This window comes from Loxodonta africana, chromosome X, assembly GCF_030014295.1.
Source record: "Loxodonta africana isolate mLoxAfr1 chromosome X, mLoxAfr1.hap2, whole genome shotgun sequence".
NCBI classification, from domain to species: Eukaryota; Metazoa; Chordata; class Mammalia; order Proboscidea; family Elephantidae; genus Loxodonta; species Loxodonta africana.
This window is the reverse complement of record NC_087369.1, coordinates 94,183,211-94,205,345: the sequence shown is the minus strand read 5'-3', so window position 1 is coordinate 94,205,345 and position 22,135 is coordinate 94,183,211.

Below are 22,135 nucleotides of genomic sequence, written 5' to 3'. Positions count from 1 at the left end.
TCTGTAAAAAAATGAACTGAGATCCATACCCAAGCATACACAAAAACTAACTAAATGGATTAAAGACCTAAACATTGTTTCTATCACCAAGACCATGTTTTCCAACTACTGATCCTTCTTCCTTGTTTCCAGCTTTTGCATTCCAAATCGCCAGTAATTATCAATGCATATTGATTGCATGTTCAATCAATTTCAGACTGCAGCTGATAAAAATCTTCTGTTTCTTCATCTTTGGCCCTAATGTTTGGTGCATAAATTTGAATAATAGTCGTATTAACTGGTCTTCACCGTTGTACTTCAGGATAGATCTTGAAACATTCTTTTTGATGATGAATGGAACACCATTCCTCTTCAAGTTGTCATTCCCAGCATAGTAGCCTATATGATTGTCCGATTCAAAATGGCCAATACCAGTCCGTTTCAGCTCACTAATTCCTAAGATATCGATGTTTATGAGTTCCATACCATGTCCAAATTATGTGAGACAAGTCCAGCTATCCTTGCTTCTAAGGAGCATTCTGGTTATGCTTCTTCCAAGACAGATGTGTTCCTTCTTCTAGCAGTCCATGGTATATTCAATATTATTCAACGACACCATAATTCAAAAAAAAATTTTTTTTTTCCGAATTCAAAGGCATCAGTTTTTCTGTGGTTTTCCTTATTCGTTGTCCAATATAAGAAGATTGAAAATACCATGGCTTGGGTCAGGGATCTTAGTCTTCAAAGTGACATCTTTCCTTTTTAACACTTTAAAAAGGTCTTTCACAGCAGATTTCCCAAATGTAATACACGCTTTTATTTCTTGACTGCTGCTTCCATGAGCGTTGATTGTGGATCCAAGTAAAATGAAATTCTTGACAACTTCAGTATTTTTCTCTGTTTATCATGATGTTCTTATTGGTCTAGTTGTGAGGATTTTTGTTTTCTTTAAGTTGAGGTGTAAGCCATCAATAAGTGCTTCAAGTCTTTTTTACTTTCAACAAGCAAGGTTGTGTCATCTGCATATCGCAGGTTATTAATGAGTTTTCCTTCAATCCTGATGCTACATTCTTCTTCATATAGTCCAGCTTCTTGGATTATTTGCTCAGCATACAGGTTGAATAAATATGATGAAAGAATACACCTCTGATACATACCATTCCTGATATTAAACAATGCAGTATCCCCTTGTTCTGCTCGAAGGGCTCTGCCTCTTGGTCTATGTACAGGTTCCAGAATTCCCATTCTTTGCAATGTTATCCACAATTTGTTATGATCCACACACATGAATGCCTTTCCATAGTCAATAAAACACAGGTAAACATCTTTCTGGTATTCTCTGCTTTCAGCCATGATCCATCTGATATCAGCCATGATATTGCTTATTCCATGTCCTCTTCTGAATCCAGCTTGAATTTCTGGCAGTTCCCTGTCAATGCACTGCTGCCAACACATTTGAATGATCTCCAGCAAAATTTTACTAGTGTGTGATATTAATGATATTGTTCAATAATTTCTACATTCTGTTGGATCACCTGTCTTTGGAATGGGCACAAATATGCATCTCTTCCTGTCCTTTGGCCAGGTAGCTGTCTTCCAAATTTCATGGCATGGATGAGTGAGTGCTTCCAGTGTTGCAACTGTTTGTTGAAACATCTCAACTGGTATTCCATCAGTTCCTGGAGCCTTGTTTTTCGCCAGTGCTTTCAGTGTAGCTTGGACTTCTTCTTTCAGCACCTTTGGTTCTTGATCATATGGTTTCTCCTGAAATGGTTGGATGTTGCCCAATTCTTTTTGGTACAGTGACTCTTGTTTTCCTTCCATCCTCAGTTGATGCTTTCTGTGTAGTTCAATATTTTCCCTGTAGAATCCTTCAATATTACAACTCAAGTCTTGAATTTTTTCTTCAGTTCCGTCAGCGTGTGAAAAGCCGAGCATGTTCTTCCATTTTGGTTTTGTAACTTCAGGTCTTTGCATATTTCATTATAATACTTTACCTTGTCTTCTCGAACCGCCCTTCGAAATCTGTTCAGCTCTTTATGTCATCATTTCTTCCATTTGCTTTAGCTACTCTATGTTCAAGAGCATGTTTCAGAGTCTGTTCTCACATCATTTTGGTCTTGTATTTCTTTCCTTTCATTTTAATGACCTCTTGTTTTCTTTATGTATGATGTCCTTGTTGTCATTCCACAACTCGTCTGATCTTTGGTCATTAATGCTCAATATTTTAAATCTATTCTTCAAATGGTCTCTAAATTCAAGTGGAATATACTCAAGGACATATTTTGGCTCTCATGGACTTGCTCTAATTTTCTTCATCTTCAACTTGAACTTAGACATGAGCAACTGATGGTCTGTTCTGCAGTCAGCCCCTGGCCTTGTTCTAATTGATGATATTTTCTTCTCCACAGATATAGTCGATTTGATTTCTGTGTCTTTCATCTGGCAAGGTCCAGGTCCATATAACCCAGAAATTCCACTCCTAGGTATTAATGTAGGAGAAATGAAAATGCACTTCACCACAAAAACTTGTACATGAATGTTCATAGTTGCATTATTCACAATAGCAAAATGTGGCAACAACTTAAATGACCATCAACAGATGAAGGGATAAATAAAAATTGTTATATTCGTAGAAAGAAAAACAAAAAAAAAATCCTTTGCAATCTAGTCTATTCTCAGTGGCCCTATAAGATGGAGTAGAACTGCCCCTTAAGGTTTCCAGTCTGTATATCTTTATGGAAGCCAACTGCCCCATCTTTCTTCCATGGAGTGGCCGGAGGGTTCGAACTGCTGACCTTTTGTTTAGCAGCTGAGTGCTTAACCACTGTACCACCAGGGCTCCTTATAGTCATACAATAGATGGTTATTCATCAATAAAAATAAATGAAATAATGATACATGCTGCAACAAGAAACTTGAAAACATTATGTTAAGTGAAAGAAGCAAATTGCAAATACTACCTATTGTATCATCCAATTTACACAAAATGTCCAGAACAGACCAATTTATAGAGGCAGAAAATAGAGTAACAGTTGTTTATGATTGGGAGCATTGAGTGGGATGGTGAGTGACAACCAATGTGCACCTTGTTTTGGGGGGTTATGTGTTGGTAATATTCCAAAATTACATTGTGGTGATAGTTGCACAATCCTATGAATATAGTTAAAACTACTCATTTGTACTTTTAAAATAGGTGAATTACATGGTATGTGAATTATATCTCTATAAGTCTGTTTCACAAAATGAAGCAACAGTGATAAAAGAAATTGTTAAACATGTGGCTAAGTCTATATAAGCATTGGTTATAAAAATAACAGTGACTAATATAAGGAATTGGAGCCCTGGTGGTGCAGTGGTTAAGTGTTTGGCTGCTGACCAAAGGTTGGCAATTCGAATCCAACAGCCACTCCTTGGAAACACTATGAGGCAGTTCTACTCTGTTCTATAGGGTCGCTGTGAGTTGGAATTGACTTGAGGGCAATGGGTTTTTTGTTTTTAATATAAGAACTTTAAAAAAAGTGATATTACAATACCAGACAACTATAACATGGGAGGTCGCAGGTGGTGATGGTGGGGTTGTAAGAATTAAATATTCTAAATTAATATTCTAAATTCCTTGTATTGAAAATGAAAATAATAGATTTATGATTTAAATTTGGGATTTCTTTTTAAAAAATATTTTTGGTGAATTTATACATAACAAAGCATACACCTATTCAACATGTTTTCTACATGTACAGTTCAATGACATTGGTTACATTTTTGCATTGGATCACCATTCTTGTTCTCTCTACCCATATTGTTTCACCACCATTAACTCAGACTCTCTGTCCCCTAAAATTCTCTTATGTGTTTTACAGTTGTTGTCAATTTGATTGCATATAGATAATTCTTTGCAAGACCGCACTTCTCAAGGTCATCATTCTTTACTAGTTGAGCTAAACAATTTTAGTTTAAAGATGAATTCATGGGATGGTTTTGGTTCAAGGCTTAAAGATTATCTCAGGGAAATATGTCTGGGGGTTCCCCCAGTCTCAATGGATCCATTAAGTCTGACTTAAATAATAATCTGAAATCCTGTTCTACATGTTTCCTCTTTTTGATCAGGATCCATCTATTAGGGATCTCACTCTCTTGCTCTCATTCTTTTATATACACATGCACACACACACACACACACACACACACGAATACACACAGCTATACATCATGTTAACTTCCTTGGAAATTGTTTTTAAATTGAAATTATACATACCAAATTACAGTTCAAACTGCAGCATAAAAAGAGCACCCCATATGATTTAAATGTATGTTTTTATAGTTTTATAGCTTCCATTCAATGTTGTAAACTCTATTTTTAAAATCCAGAAGGAAACTTCACTTGCATTTAGGAAAAATTACTGAAGAAATTTCAGTGTATTAATAAAATCATACTTAAATATAGAACAGATGCATGAAGCATACCTTCAGAAGAGAGGAACTTGGAGGCCACATTCATAATATAATTGTCCTAAACATATTTGCACTCCTGCATATGATGAAATCAGTAGCTTAGAGTCAACTTCTTTGGCAGTCAGAATATATAATCTGTGTCCACAACGACATTTGGCCCTTGGATAAAAAGTCTATATAACCAATATAGTTCCAAATGTTAGAACAAGTGTCCTATTATATTTATTGAGGCCACCAGTCTTCCTCTTCAGTGTTAGGAAAAATATTCTCAAAGTTTGGAAACCTAGGAAAAGATGGGGCAGGGAGGGAAGAAAAGAGTGAAAGTTTTAAATGTAGGTCAGATGCTTGTCCTCTAGTCAAGGGAGAAGGTGTGCTGCCTAGTTTTATTCTGATACTCAGAGAACTTGATCTCGCCATTCCAGATTCATGTGGTCCTTGGGACACAGCTAGATTAAGACATTAAATTTAGCAAAGTATGTCTTTCTAGCTGGCTGAATTACAAATTACCTCCTATAGGTATGTTTAAGACCCAGTCACTCCCGCAATATATTTTATTTGATCTCCCTCACTATGACCAGTTTATACAACCCTGACTTCATCTCCTTAATTCATAACTCAAGAACTAATAATAGCTCAGGCTATCTATGATCTTTTAGAGGGAAGCATTTACAGGTTAACAGGGATTATAGGCTGTGACTGCTGGGAAGAATTTGATCCATTTTACAGCTTTTACACAAGTGGCCCAGAAAGGGAAAGCGGATTTTAAGCTGTTTGTGTTAGGCAAGTGGAGGAAGTCTAATCAGACTGCAGTATTCCAGCGCCATCAAATCATATACATAGGAAACCCATATTCTACTTCTAAGTCTGATTTCAATGAAAAGGTAATTTGAATTAGTAGTGACTTTTTTTTTCACAAGAGGGCCTTACACATTCTTCTATTAACTGTTTAATACCTTCCCTCTGTCAGTAACTCATTAAATGTTGATGGGCAGATATTACCAATCATATCCTGCAAGAGGGTCCTAACAATCACATGCAGAATATCCTCAAGATGTTAGAGGAAGGCAGAATATTAGAAAACAGAATATAACTCAGTTCATAGCTTAAACATTCATTTAGCTTTGCAAAATAAAAGTTGAAGAATGAGAAAAAAAAGATGACATCTTGAAAATCTGAATAAATAACTTAAACATTCATCTCTACATTCTTTGAAAGGGTTTGTACACTTAATAATTTAGTAATAACTGTTCAAATTATTTCATTAATTAATTTCTTCCATACACATGTCTTTGACTAAAAGATTTTTTGTAGACATGTTTATGGCTAAAGAAAAAAGTAAACTATCTTTTGCTTTCTTTCATAGTTGCAATTGATAAAGGCATTTAATATATTTTGTAGGAAATTCAGGAAGTTCCATTTTCCTGAAGGTGAAAGGGAACTGCTCAGCTTCAAAGCATAGATTTTAAAATCAATTGAACACTGTAGTTACTCCCTCAGGATATCATAATATGAGAGACCTTGAAGCTCCATTTATAGTTCTGCATAAAGAAACATACAAGGCTGCCAATCAGTGTGTTAGTTACTTATTGCTGATGTAACACAAAATACCACAAGTGGGTGACTTTAAAGAGCAACCTTTTGTTTTTTCACAGTTCAGGAACCTAGAAGTATGAATTCAGGGAATAGCTGTAAGGGGAGATCCTTCTTTGTCAATAGCCCTGGTTGTTCCTTGGAATTCCTTTCTTTGTAGATAATCCTCGTGTGGTATCTGTCTTCCCCCGTGTATGTCTCTGTGTCTATTTTGCTCTTCATGTAAAACTCAGAAGTAATTAGGTTTAGGATCAATCCTACACTGATATGACCCACTAGCATAATGAAATGCATCTGTTAGTTTGTCATACTGTGGGGGCTTGCATGTTGCCGTGATGCTGGAAGCTATGCTACTGGTATTCAAATACCTGCAATGTCACCCATGGTGGATGGGTTTTAGCTGAGCTTCTAGACTAAGACAGACTAGAAAGAAGGACCTGGTGGTCTACTTCTGAAAAATATTAGCCAATGAAAACCTTATGAATAGCAGCAGAACATTGGTCTGATATAGTACCAGGACATGAGCCCCTCAGTTTGGAAGGCGCTCAAAATACTCCTGGGAGAGAGCTGCCTCCTCAAAGTAGAGTTGACATTAATGACATGGATGGAATCAAGTCTTCAGGACCTTCATTTGCTAATATAGCACAACTCAAAAAAAAAAAAACTGCAAACACTCATTAATAATTAGAATGTGGAATGCACGAAGTATGAATCTAGGAAAATTGGAAATCATAAAAAATGAAATGGAACACATAAACATCAATATCCTGGGTTTTAGTGAGCGGAAATGGACTGGAATTGGCCATTCTGAATTGGACAATCATAAGGTCTACTATGCCAGGTGTCTTAGTCATCTAGTGCTGCTATAATAGAAATACCACAAGCAGATGGCTTTAACAAAGAGAAATTTATTTTCTCACAGACTATAGGCTAGAAGTCCAAATTCTGGGTGTCAGCTCCAGGTCAAGGCTTTCTCCCTCTGTCGGCTCTGGAAGAGTTCCCTCTCATCAGTCTTCCCCTGGACTAGGAGCTTTTCTACTCAGGAACGCCACATTCAAAGGACACACTTGCTCCTGGTGGTTCTTTCTTGATGGTATGAGGTCCTCAACTCTCTGCTTGCTTCCCTATTCTTTTATCTCTTGTAAGATAAAATGTGGTGCAGGCCACAGGCCAGGGAAACTCCCTTAACATTGGATCAGGAATGTGACCTGAACAAGGGTTTTACATCCCACCTTAATCCTCTTAAACCACAGGCAGAGATTATGATTTATAACACATAGGAAAATCACAAAATGGAGGACAACCACACAGTACTGGAAATCATGGCCTAACCAAGTTGACACATATCTTGGGGGAACACAATTCAATCTATGACACGGGGAATGACAATTTGAAGAAGAATGGCATTGCATTCATCGTTAAAAAGAACATTTCAAGATCTATTCTGAAGTACAACACTGTCAGTGATAGGATAATATCCAGTTAATATGACTATTATTCAAATTTACCCACCAACCACGAAGGCCAATGAGGAAGAAATTGCAGATTTTTACCAGTTTCTGCAGTCTGAAATTGACCAAACACGCAATCAGGAATCATTGATAATTACTGGTGATTGGAATGCAAAAGCTGGAAATGAAGGATTGGTACTTGGAAAATATGGTCTAGATGTTAGAAAGGATGCCGGAGATGGCATGATAGAATTTTGCAAGACCAATGACTTCTTCATTACAAATAACTTTTTTCCACCAACATAAACAATGGTGACTACACAGGTGGATGTCACCAGATGGAATACACAGAAATCAAATCGACTACATCTGTGGAAAGAGATGATGGATAAGCTCAGTATCATCAGTCAGAACAAGGCCAGGGGCCAACTGTGGAACAGATCATTTATTGCTCATAAACACATTCAAGATGAAACTGAATAAAATTAAAACAAGTCCACGAGAACCAAAGTAGGACCTTGAGTATATCCGGCCTGAATTTAGAAATCATCTCCAAAATAGATTTGACACGTTGAACTGTAATGACTAAAGACCAGACGAGTTGTGGAATGACATCAAGGACATAATACATGAAGAAAGCATGAGGTCATTAAAAAGACAGGAAAGAATGAAAAGACCAAAACGGATGTCAGAAGAGACTACGAAACTTGCTCTTGAACATTGAGTAGCTAAAAGGAAAGGAAGAAAGGATGAAGTAAAAGAGCTGAACAGAAGATTTCAAAGAGCAACTTGAGAAGACAAAGTAAAGTATTATAATGACATGTGCAAAGACCTTGAGATAGAAAACCAAAAGGGAAGAACATGCTGGACATTTCTCAAGCTGAAAAAACTGAAGAAAAAATTCAAGCTTCAGATTGCAATAGTGAAGGATTCTATGGGGAAAATGTTAAATGACACAGGAAGAATCAAAAGAAGATGGAAGGAATATACAGTCACTATACCAAAAAGAATTGGTTGATGCTCACCCATTTTAAGAGGTAGTATACGATCAGGAACCGATTGTACTGAAGGGAGAAGTCCAAGCTACACTGAAGATATTGGCAAAAAATAAGGCTCCAGGAATTGACGGAATACCAATTGAGATGTTTCAACAAACAGATTCAGGCCTGGAAGGGCTCACACATCTAAGCCAAGAAATTTGGAAGACAGCTACCTGGTCAACTGACTGGGAGAGATCCATATTTATGCCTATTCCAAAGAAAGGTGATAGAACCTAATGTGGAAATTATCACATAATATAATATCACACACAAGTAAATTTTTGCTGAAGATTATTCAAAAGTGGCTGCAGCCAGAAATTCAAGCTAGATTCAGAAGAGTACCTGGAACCAGGGATGTAACTGCTGATGTCAGATGGATCCTGGCTGAAAGCAGAAAATACCAGAAAGATGTTTACCTGTGTTTTACTGACTATGCAAAGGCATTCAACAGTGTATGCCATAACAAATTATGGTTAACATTGCTAAGAATGGGAATACCAGAACAAATTGTGCTCATGAGAAACCTGTACATCAATCAAGAGGCAGTCTTTGGAACAGAACAAGGGGATACTGAGTGGTTTAAAGTCAGGAAAAGTGTGCATCAGGGTTGCATCCTTTCACCATACCTATTCAATGTGTATGCTGAGCAAATAATCAGAGAAGCTGGACTATATGAAGAAGAACAGGACATCAGGTTTGGAGGAATACTCATTAAAAACCTGTGTTATGCAGATGACACAACCTTGCTTGCTGAAAGTGAAGAAGACTTAAAGCACTTATTGGTGAAGATCGAAGACTACAGTCTTCAGTATGGATTACACTTCAACATAAAGAAAACAAAAATCCTCACCACTGGACCAATGAGCAGCATCATGATAAATGGAGAGAAGATTGAAGTTGTCAAGGATTTCATTTTATTTGGATCCACAATCAACACTCATGGAAGCAGCGGTCAGGAAATCAAAAGATGCTTTGATTGCATTTTGCCAATCTGCTGCAAAGACCTCTTTAAAGTGTTGAAAAGCAAAGATGTCACTCGAGGACTAAGGTGCACCTGACCCAAGCCATGGTGTTTTCAATCGCCTCATATGCATGTAAAACCTGGACTATGAATAAGGAAGACTGAAGAAGAACTGGTGCCTTTGAATCGTGGTATTGGTGAAGAATATTGGATATAGCATGGATTGCCAAAAGAATGAATAAATTTGTCTTGGAAGAAGTGTGACCAGAATGTTCCTTGGAAGCAAGGATGGTAAGACGATGTCTCATACTTTGGATATGTCATCAGGAGGAATCAATCCCTGGAGAAGTACATGATGCTTGGTAAAGTAGAGGGTCAACGAAGAAGAGGAAGACCCTCAACGAGATTGATTGACACAGTGGCTGCAAGAATGGGCTCAAGCATAACAGTGATTGTGAGGATGGCGCAGGACCAGGCATTATTTCATTCTTTTGAACATAGTGTCATTATGAGTCAGAATCGACTTATTTATTACACCTAACAACAACAATTAACAACCTAACAGAAGAAAACCCTATTTCTAAACAGGATTATCTCCACAGGTACAGGGGTTAGCATTCCAACACATTTGGGGGGAGGTGGGTACAAATCAGTCGGTAGCATTCCAAATTAGGCTCCCCAAAATTCATGTCCTTCCCGTGTGCAAAACATATTTTTCCTGTCGCATCGTCCCCAAAAGTCTTAATCCACTCCAGCATCAACTCTGAGTCCAAAATCTCATCTTCTAAATAATCTAAGTCAAGTATGGGTAAGACTCTGGGTATGTTCCATCCTGTCACAAATTTTTTTGCATCTGTGGACCTATGAAACCTAGAATGAAAGTTATTTGCTTCTAAAGCATGATGGTAGGACAGGAACAGGGTAGACATTTCTATTCCAGAAAGGTGTGGTTGGAGAAAAAGAAGGGTTCTCAGGTACCAAGCAAGTCCAAAACCCAGCAGGGCAAATCTCATTACCTCCAAGGCTTGAACATCTGTTTTCCAGGCAAATCTGGGCAATGGCCTCATCCCCTGGACCCTACACATTAACTCTGCCTTCTGGATTCTAGGCAGAGGCCTCTCAGCCCTGAGGTTTGGCCCCACCTTCCAAGCACTCTGGGAGAGTGGCCTCACACCCTCAGCCCTAGGCATCTCCATTCTCCTGGTAAACCAGCACAGCAGCCCCCCCCCAACATTGGACAGTGGACCCATTTTCCTGGTCCACTGGCATGGCAGATTCATCCCCTCAACTTTGTGTAGAAGCTCCATTCTCTCGGCCCACCAGAATGGCAGCCCCACTCTCTGGAACTATGCAGTAGCCCTGCCCTTTGAAACCTATGGGTGGGTGACTACACCTCTGAAACTGAGGAAGGAGCAGCCCTGCCCCCTTGTGCTCCTTCTGACAATTCTGCTAGTCTTTGAATTGCTCCCATGTGGTGGCTTTCTTTTCTGGAAAGACAGCAGATGTTTGAAAACAAGTAACTCCATTGGCCTATTTCCTGCCTGTAGAATTCCAGGAGGCAGAAAGCTTTCCTTCATTTTGTAATGTCTCTGTCCCTTTCATTCTAAGCTTGCAAGATTTATGCTGAGGTTATTGATTAGACTCATCAGCCACAAGCCTAATTTTTTTTTTTAGCAAATGATTGTATAGCCATGCCCTTGATATTCTTTCCAGGGCACACTGTCTTAGTTTCTACAGTAGAATTTTCCAGATCTTTACATTACATTTTGCACAGTTAATTTCTTTTTTTCTTTTTGTTATTGCACTTTAGATGAAGGTTTGCAGAACAAATTAATTTCTCATCAGTTAATACACACATTGTTATATGACATTGGTTAACAAGCATATGACATGTCAACACTCTCCCTTCTCAAACCTGGGTTCCCTATTACCAGCTTCCCTGTTCCCTCCTGCCTTCCAGTCCTTGCCCCAGGGCTGGTGTACCCCTTTAGTCTTGTTTTGTCCCATGGGCCTATTCAATCTTTGGCTGAAGTGTGAACCTCAGGAGTGACCTCATTAAAGAGCTGAAAGGGTGTCTGGGGCCCATACTCTCAGGGTTTGTCCAGTCTCTGTCAGGTCAACAAGTCTGGCTTTTTTTTTTTTTGAGTTAGAATTTTGTTCTACATTTTCTCCAGCTCTGTCCAGGACCCTCTATTGTGATCCCTGTCAGAGCAGTAGGTGGTGGTAGCCAGGCACCATCTAGTTGTACTGGACTCAGCCTGGTGCACAGTTAATTTCTATGTCTATCTGTTTCCTCCCACATTTTACTTTAAGCAACAAGGAGAAACTACACCTCATCTTCAAGATTTTGCTTAGTTCATCATTTACAATGCCTACTTTTAAAAAATATTTTAACATAATTGAGACTTGTTCTCTGCCACTTTATAACAAGTATTAACTTTCCTTCAGTGTCCAATAACATGTCCATAATTTCCTTTTAAAGCCTCACCAGAAGCAAATTTAATGTCTACACTTCTAGCAACATTCTGTTTATGAAGAAAGAAACGTTCCCCACAGCTCTCAATTCTTTGATCTCTCGTCAGAATTTCCCTTAATGTCCAAAATCCAACCAATAGTCTCTTCAAGGCAATTTAAGCTCTTACTATCAGGCACATCAAAATTCCTCCAGCCTCTATCCATTACCCAATTCAAAAGCCCTCACTACATTTTAGATATTCGTTAGAACAGTATCCCCATTCTCTGGTACCAAATTTTTCTTAGTCACCTAATGTTCCTGTAACACAAAATATCACAAGTTGGTTGATTTAAAGAACAGACATTTATTTTCTCACAGTTCAGGAAGCTAGAAGTCTGAATTCAGGGTGTAGCTCTAGAGGAAGGTCTTTATCCATTGCCTCTGGAGTTCCTGGGAGTTCAATGGAGTTCCTTGGCATTTCTTGGTTTGTATATGATCCTTGTGTGGTGTCTGTCTTAACCTTTTGTTTGTCTCTGTGTCTATCTCCTCTTTATATAACTGAGAAGTGATCAGGTTTAGGATCTACTGTACTCTGATAGGACTTCATTAACATAACAAAAACTCTTTTAAAAAATCATCACATCCATAGGTACAACTGTTAAAATTTCAAGATATATTTTGGTGATACACAATTCAATCCATAACAGTGTAGGTAATTAAAAAAAACAAAACAAACAACAGCAACAACAACAACAAAAAAAACAGGTAATGGGATATTTATAAACCAAAACTCAAGGCAATGCTAAAATAACTATTGGGAAGTAAAATTTTCATCATGTCATTCTGCAGCATGCAAACTCTCAGTGGTTTCTCATTTTCAGTGGGAGATTGTCTCCTTTCCTTAGTGTTAAGGCCTTCCACAGTCTTCCCCTGTTCTTTCTAACCAAACTTCTTTTTCACCATTCTCTAAAATCCTCACTTCATTTTGGTCAAACTCATCTTCCTTCAAAATGTGAGGCTTATTTTAACCTCTGTATCACTATCCATGTTTTCTTTTCCATCTATTCAAATCTTATCCATCCTTCAGGATCTGTCCTAAGTCTAAAGAATTACCAGATGTGTTCCACTCAAATTGATCTAACATTCCTCTGAACTCCTAAACAATTTCCTTCCTGATTCACCTGCAGCTTGGCCACTGATGATATAAATTTTTGTTTGTTTTGTTTTTAACAATCTGTGTGCTTGTCTCCTCTCACCAACAAAATTAAACTTTTAGAGGCAATGATCATGTCCTCCACATTTCTTTTTATTCCTCAAAGTGTTTTAAGTTGCAAGGAGAAACCACATTCCATCTTCAAGATTGTGCTTAACAGAATTCAGTTCATGCTAGGTACTCAATACATGCTTGAATTGAATTGAAGCAAATCTCTGCTGCCTTCATACTGCATATGTTGTTCCATTACCATCCACAACAATATTGCTTAATCCAACATTGCTTAATCCAACAGCTACATCTCTGATATCCTAATGTTCATAAATTAATGCAGTTCATTTATGTCAAATACAGATACGGCATTACCTCTTTTAATAAAACAAGATACTATTTATTACATAAAAAAATTTGAAAAGCACTGAGAAAAATAAACTTCACAGGACAATAAATGTCTTAACTGTACCAATAATGTCAATCTTATCCCAGAAAAATTGCTAAAAACTATTTACTGCTAAAACTGATAACAACATGGAAATGGAAAACACAATAGTTATTTGGAGCAGCTGGTTTTGATACCTATGATGGCTGACATGATTCTCTATATTTTGTACTTACTGATGTGATTCAATATATTTAGCATTTGGAAGATTATCTCATTTATTATATAGTTTACAGTTTTTAATCATGGCAAGGGCCCTTCTTTTAGATATGTAATGGGGAGAGGACATGTATGTCAGGTTTTGTGTAAGTGACTGTCTGGCAGGGGTCTGGGTAAAGAGATGAAGGAAACATAACCTCTACTGTCTTGCAAATAATTTTTTTCTTTGCATACATGTCTTGTTTTCTATTGTATACTCAGAACCACACACAGTATTGTGTACATATTAGGCACTCAATAAATATTTGAACAAATGAACAATTAGGACAACATAGTATATTGAAAATATTGTAACCTCAGTTCAAATATATCAAATGTTCATTGAGTGTGTCAAGTTTTTGTTAAAAAGAGTGATATAAATTTGCTCAAAATATGGTGGAATGTATGAACAAGTAACCAGGAGACAGTCAAAGAAACTTTGATGTTTCAGTCGAACCAGCTAACATAATTTTTCCTAGGAAACAGACAAATTCAACTGATTATTCTGGCAAAATTTAAAAGCTACGATGAACATAAAACATTAAAACAACAGATATATAGAGATGGAAAGCTGAAAAAAACAAAAAATTACAGGGAAAATAGTTTAATGGTGAAGTAAAAAGAGTACAGTGATACAAGTTATGCTATTAATCATTACTTCTTTTTCTCATGAAAGTTAAAAGATCTAAGTAATATGAAATGTGTGTTATGGATTTCTGTAAACATATGGGTAAATATACATATAAGCTTGTATGTCTGTGTACAAACCTGATATGGAAGATTGTCTAAAAATTCTAGCAACAAAATGAATGTGTACATAAAACCACAGAACTCTAAGAAAAAACCATAGGGGTAATGCTACAAGGCTTAGACTTAAACAATGGATTCTTAGATATGACACCAAAAGCATATGCAACAAAAGATGAAAGAGACAAATGGGATCTCGTCAAAATTTAAAACTTCTGGACATCAAAGTACTTTATCAACAAAGTGAAGAGATAATCTACAGGCTAAAAAATAATTTAGGGAATCATATAGCCAATAAGGGTTTAATATGCAGAGTATATAAAGATATATATACAACTAGTTGGGGGTTGAGACAACAAAACAAACAACTCAAATGAAAAATGGGCAAAGGATCTGAATAGACATTTCACTAAAGAAGATATACAAATAACCAACAAGTACGTGAGAAGATGCTCAACAATATTAGCCATATTGTTGAATGCTCTCCAGTAGATTCCAACTCATAGCAACCCTATATGACAGAATAGAACTGCTCCATTATCTATTACCCGATGCAAATCAAAACCGCAATGACATATTACTTCCAATAGGATGGTTAACATTAAAAAATGGAAAATAACAAATGTTGGTGAGGATGGGGAGAAACCAGGACCATCGTTCATTGCTGGTGGGAATACAAAATGGTACAGCTGCTATGGAAAACGTAAAACTCAAAAAGTTAAACATAAAGCTACTATTTGATGCCGTTGGTTGCTGTTGTGTCAACTCCGACTCATGACAACCTCATGTGTTACAAAGTGAAACTGCTCCATAGGGTTCTCTTGACTATAATCTTAATGCAAGAAGATCACCAGACCTATTTTCCACAATACCTCTGGATGGGTTCAAACAACCAACATGTAGGTTAGCAGTCGAGAGCAAACCATTTGTGTCACTGAGGGATCTGAGAGCTACCACTCTTAGTTATATACCCAAGATATTTGAAAGCAGCCACATGATCAGACACATGTATACCAATGTTCATTGTAGCACTATTCACATTAACCAAAAGGTAGAAACAACCAAAATGTCTATCAACAGATGAATGGATAAACAAAATGTGTTATATACATACTATGGAATATTACTCTGCCGTAAATAGAAATGAAGTCCTAATACTTGCTACGACACGGATGAAACTTGAAATGATTATGCTGAGTGAAATAAGGTAATCACAAAAGGACAAATATTGAATGATCTCACTAATATGAATTACCAACAATAGGCAAATATTTGGCAAACTATATTGGTGATGGTTGTAAAACATGATTGATATAATTGATCTCACTGAATTGTATACGTGAAAAATGTTGAATTGGCAAATGTTGTATTATCTGCATTTTCCAACAATAAAAATGTGTAAGGCATAAGGAGTATTAAACAGATTAATTTGTAAATGTAAAGTACTACTGGAGGTTGAGGTAAAATTCAAAGGAGGGTACCTAAAATGCTCAAGGGAATGAAGTCTATTGTATAAGAAAATACTTAGAAGTTTAGTGCTCTCTAGTTTATAAATGGAGGTGTAAGAGTCCATTGTTTACGAAAGAGGTGGCAAAGGAGAGAGATCATGGACTTGTTGACTGAGTTCTTCAAATAATAGCCAAATAATAGCTAACATTTATTGAAAGCTTATTATGTTTCCATCACTATGCTAAACATTTAATATGCATTATCTCATTTAATAATTTACAGCAATCCTATAGTACAGGTACCGTTATTTACCCATTTTTGATACTAGGATATTGAAGCTCAGTGTATTAAATAACTTGCTCATGGTCTCAAAGTCATGTGGAAGAGTCTGGATTTAAATGTAGATCTTGTTGATTTCAGAGTCCATGCCCTTAATCACTGTGTTATTCACTACCAGGGCAGATGTGTGTGTGTGTGTGTTAGGGAGGGGATTTCTAAGTGTGTGAATGTGTGTATGTGTGTGATGTGGGGAATTTTACAAAAAAGTAATTTTGAAGTTTTACAGAATGATACTTAAAAATAATAATAAAGATTCATAGAAAGTTCGTATTCCACTCAACCTTGCATTCCCAATCCCTTTAACCCTGCTCTACTTTTTCTTTTTCCACAGCACTTTTTCGTTCTAAGATACTATGTTCTTTAGTTTTTCTCCTCAACTCCCAAACCATGCAAGCACTATGAAGGTGGATATCTCAGTTTTGTTTCTTGATCTGTCCCAAGACATACAAAAAGATCTGGCACTCAATAAATATTTGATTAATGAATGAGTTTTCAGAAAATGAAATATAAAAGACTCTTAAAATTCTGAAAGATGTTCAGCCTCACTCATAATAAGAGAAATAAAATTTAATATCACAAAAAAATACAAATTTCACCTGTTATGCCAACACTAAAATATTTGTTAACGTAATTTTTATCAGTGTGTGGAAAATACACACTCTCAGACATTGTTGGTGGGAGAGTAAATCGGTATAAGTTACATAAAGGACAATTTAGCAATAATTACAAAAATATTAAATAGACATAGGTTTTGCCCCAGGAATTCCACCTACCCCCAAAAATGATGACATATTTTTGTTAATTTTAATATTGTTTATAATAGCAAATGAATAGAAACAACCTAAATGTCCTTTAATAAGGACCTGGGTAAGTAAATGATGGTCCGTCTATATCAGTGGTGTCCAATAGAAATGTAATGCAATTTCAAATTTTCTATTACTCATGTTAAAAGAATAAAAAGAAACAAGTGAAATTAATTTTAATAGTATATTTTTAACCACATATATCTAAAATATCATTTCAACATGTAATAAACAAAATTATTGAGATATTTTACATCCTTTTTTAATACAAAATCTTTGGAATCTGGTGTATTTACACTTACAGCACAATTCAATTCAGACTAGTCACATTCCAAGTGCTCAGTAGCCATATTTGGCTAGTGGCTACCATATTGGACAGTGCAACTCCATACAATGGGATGATATATAGGTAATAACTGGTCTTCCTTGTAGGCTTATGGGTATTATTCTATCACTGACTGTGTTGAACTTCAGGATACATCTTGAAATGCTCTTTTTGATGTTGAATGTGTCCCCTTCAATTTGTCATTCTAGCATAGTAGACCTTATGATTGTTTTGTCTGATTCAAAATGGCCAATGTCAGTCCACTTCAGCTCACTAATGCCTAGGATATCCATGTTTATGCATTCCAATTCATTTTTGATGACTTCCAATTTTCCTAAATTTATACTTTGTACATTCCATATTCTGATTAATGGATGTTTGCAGCTGTTTCTCCTCATTTTGAGTCATGCCGCATCAGCAAATGAAGGTCCTGAAAGCTTTACTCCATCCAAGCCATTAAGGTCAACTCTACTTTGAGGAGGCAGCTCTTCCCTTGTAATATTTCAAGTGCCTCCCAACATAAGGGGCTTAACTTCTAGCACTGTATTAGACAATGTTCCATTGCTATTCATAAGGTTTTCACTGACCGATTTTTTCAGAAGTAGACCACCAGGTTCTTCTTCCTAGTCTCCTTTACTCTGGAAGCCCCTCTAAAACCTGTCCTCCATGGGTGACCCTGCTGTTATTTGAAAGAGCAGTGGCATAGCTTCCAGTATCACAGCAACACAAAGCCACCACAGTATGGCAAACTGACAGAGCAGTGGTGGTATTCAAATTTACACAACAACCATTAATGCCAAGGTGATGAAACTGAAGATATTTATCAACTTCTGCTGTTTGAAATTGATCAAATGTGCAATTGGGATGCGAAAGTTGAAACCAAAGAAGAAGGATCTATAGTGGGAAAATACGGCCTTTGTGATAGAAACTACGCTGGAGATTGCATGATAGAATTTTGCAAGACTGACTTCTTCATTGAAAATACCCTTTTTCAACAACATAAATGGTGACTATACACATGGACCTTGCAAAGTAGAATACACAGGAATCAAATCAACTACATCTGTGGAAAGAGACGATGGAGAAGCTCAATACCATCATTCAGAACAAGGCCAGGGGCTGAGTAGGGAACATTAATTACTCCTATGCAAGCTCAAGTTGAATCTGGAGAATATTGAAACAAGTCCACCAGAGGCGAATACAAACTTGAGTATATTCCACTTGAATTTAGATTCCATCTCAAGGATAGATTTGACACATTTTACGTTAATGACTTAAGACCAGATGAGCTGTGGGGTGACATCAAAGACATCATATGTGAAGAAAGCAAAAGTCATTAAAAACACAGGAAAGAAAGAAAAGTCCAAAATGGATGTCAGAAGAGACCCTGAAACTTGCTCTAGAATGTAAAGTACCTAAAGCAAATGGAAAAAATGATGAAGTAAAAGAGCTGAACTGATTTCAAATGGCAGCTCCAGAAGACAAAGTAAAGTCTTATAACGGAATGTGCAAAGACCTGGAGTTAGAAAAACAAAGGGAAAAACACACTTGGCATTTCTCAAGCTTAAAGAACTGAAGAAAAACTCAAGCCTAGAATTGCAATATTGAAGTATCTATGGGCAAAATATTGACCAAAGTAGGAAGCATCAAAAGAAGAAGGAAGGGATAAAAAGAGTCACTGTATCAAAAAGAATTGGTCAATGTTCAACCATTTCAGGTACTAGCGTATGATCAAGAACTGATGATATTGAAGGAAGAAGTCCAAGCTGCATTGAAGGCATTGATGAAAACAAGGCTCCAGGAATTGAGTGAATATCAGTTGAGATGTTTCAAAAAATGGATGCAGTACTAGAGGTGGTCACTCATCTATGCCAAGAAATTTGGAAGACAGCTACCTGGCCAACTGACTAGAAGAGATCCATATTTATGCCCACTGCAAAGAAAGGTGATTCAACCAAATGTGGAAATTATCAAAAAATATCATTAATATCACACACATAAAATTTTGCTGAAGATCATTCAAAAGTGTTCCCAGCAGTACATTGACAGGAAACTGTCAGATACTCAAGCCGGATTCAGAAAAGGACATGGAATGAGGGATATCATTGCTGATCTCAATAAACCTTGGCTGAAAGCACAGAAGACCAGAAAGATGTTTACTTGTGTTTTATTGACTATACAAAGGCACTCCACTGTGTGAATCATAACAAATTGTGGGTAACATTGTGAAGAATTGGAATTCAAGAATACTTAATTGTTCTCATGCAGAGCCTGTACATAGACCAAGAGGCAGTCGTTTCAACAGAACAATGGGATACTGGGTGGTTTAGAATTAGAAAAGATGTGTGTCCAAGTTGTATCCTTTCAAAATACTTAATCTGTATGCTGAGCAAATAAGCTGAGAAACTGAGCTGTATGCAGAAGAACAGAGCATCAGGATTTTAGGAAGACTCATTAACAACCTGTGATATCCAGATGACACAACCTTGATTGCAGAAAGCGAAGAGGACTTGAAACAAGGGTGACAATCAAAGACTAGATCCTTCAGTATGGAATACACCTCGACATAAGGAAAACAAAATCCTCAAACGTGGTCCAATAAGCAACATTATGATGAACAGTCAAAATATTGAGATTGTCAAGGATTTCATTTTACTTGGCTCCACAGTCAATGCCCATGGAAGCCACAGTCAAGAAATCAAGGGATGTATTGCATTAGCCAAATCTGCTGAAAAAGGCCTCTTTAAAGTGTTAAAAAGGAAAGACATAACTTTGAGGACTACGGTGCACCTGACCCAAGCCATGGTATTTTCTTTTTTTATGATTTCTTTTTAAAATGTACTCTAGATGAAGATTTACAGAACAAACTAACTTCTCTTAAACAGTTAGTACACATATTGTTTTATGACATTGGTTAACAACCCCATGACATGTTAACACTCTTCCTTCTCCAGCTTGGGTTCCTTATTACCAGCTTCCCTGTCCTCTCCTGCTTTCTAGTCTTTGCCCTGGGGCTGTTGTGCCCTTTTAGTCTTGTTTTGTTTTATGGGCCTTTCTAATATTTGGTTGAAGGACAAACCTTGGAAACTACTTCATTACTGAACTAAAAGGCTTTCTGGGGGCCATACTCTTGGGGTTTCTCCAGGCTCTGTCAGGCTAGTAAGTTTGGTCTTTTTTTGTGTGTTAGAATTTTGTTCTACATTTTTCTCCAGCTCTGCCCAGGAACCTCAATTGTGATCCCTGTCAGAGCAGTCAGTGGTGGTAGCCTGGCACCATATAGTACTGGACTCAGTCTGATGGAGGCCTTGGTAGATGAGGTCCATTAGCCCTTTGGACTAATCTTTTCCTTGTATCTTTAGTTTTCTTCATTCTTCCTCACTCCCGAAGGGCTGAGATCAGTGGAGTATCTTAGATGGCTGCTCACAGGCTTTTAAGACCCCAGATGCTACTCAACAAAGTAGAATGTACAACATTTTTTTTTATAAACTATGCTAGACATTCCCAGGGACCATGGTTCCCACAGCCCTCAACCCAGCGATTTGATCCATCAGGGAGTTTGGATGTGTCTATGGAGCTTCTATGACCTTCCCTTATACCCTTCACCGAAGTTACCACTTATCTATTGTCTAGTTACTGTTTTTCCCTCCCTAACCCTCACCTCCCTCATAACCATTAAAGGTTTTTTCTTTTTGTGTGTGAACCTTTTCATGAGTTTTACAATAGTGGTCTTATACAGTATTTGTCCTTTTGTGATTGACTTATCTCACTCAGCATAATGCCCTCCAGATTCATCCATGTTATGAGATGCTTCACAGATTCATCATTGTTCTTTATCTTTGCATAACACTCCATTGTGTGTATGTACCATAGTTTGCTCATCCGTTCATTTGTTGGTGGGCATCTAGGTTGTTTCCATCTTTTTGCTCTTGTGAACAATGCTGCAATGAACATGGGTGTGCATATGTCTATTCCTGTGATGACTCTTATTTCTCTAGGATATATTCCTAGGAGTGGGATTGCTAGATCATACGGTCTTTCTGTTTCTAGCTTTCTAAGGAAGTGCCTTATCGTTTTCCAAAATGGTTGTATCATTTTGCATTCGCACCAGCAGTGCGTAAGAGTTCCAGTCTCCCCACAGCCTCTACAACATTTGTTATTTCCTGTTGTTTTGAATTGTGCCAGTAATGCTGGGGTAAGATGGTATCTCATTGTTGTTTTGTTTTGCTTTTCTCTAATGACTAGTGATCATGAGCATTTCTCATGTGTCTGCTGGCCCATTGAATGTCTTCTTTGGTGAATTCTCTGTTCATTTCCTTTGCCCATTTTTTAACTAGGTTATTTGTCTTTTGGTTGTAGAGGTGTTAGATTTTCTTATAGTTTTAGACGTTAGACCTTTGACTGCTTTGTAATAGCCAATTTTTTTTCCCAGTCTGTAGTTTCTCTTTTTACTCTTTTGGTGAACATAAATGTTTAATTTTTAGAAGATTCCAGCTATTTAGCTTATCTTCTGGAGTGTGTGTGTTGCTGGTTGTAGTTTGTATCCTGTTAATGCTGTGTATTTTTTTCTTCTATAAATTTTATAGTTTTTGGCTTTATATTTAGGTCTTTGATCCATTTTGAATTAGTTTTTGTATATGGTGTGAGGTATAGGTTCTGTTTCATTTTTTTGCAGATGGACATCCAGTTTTGCC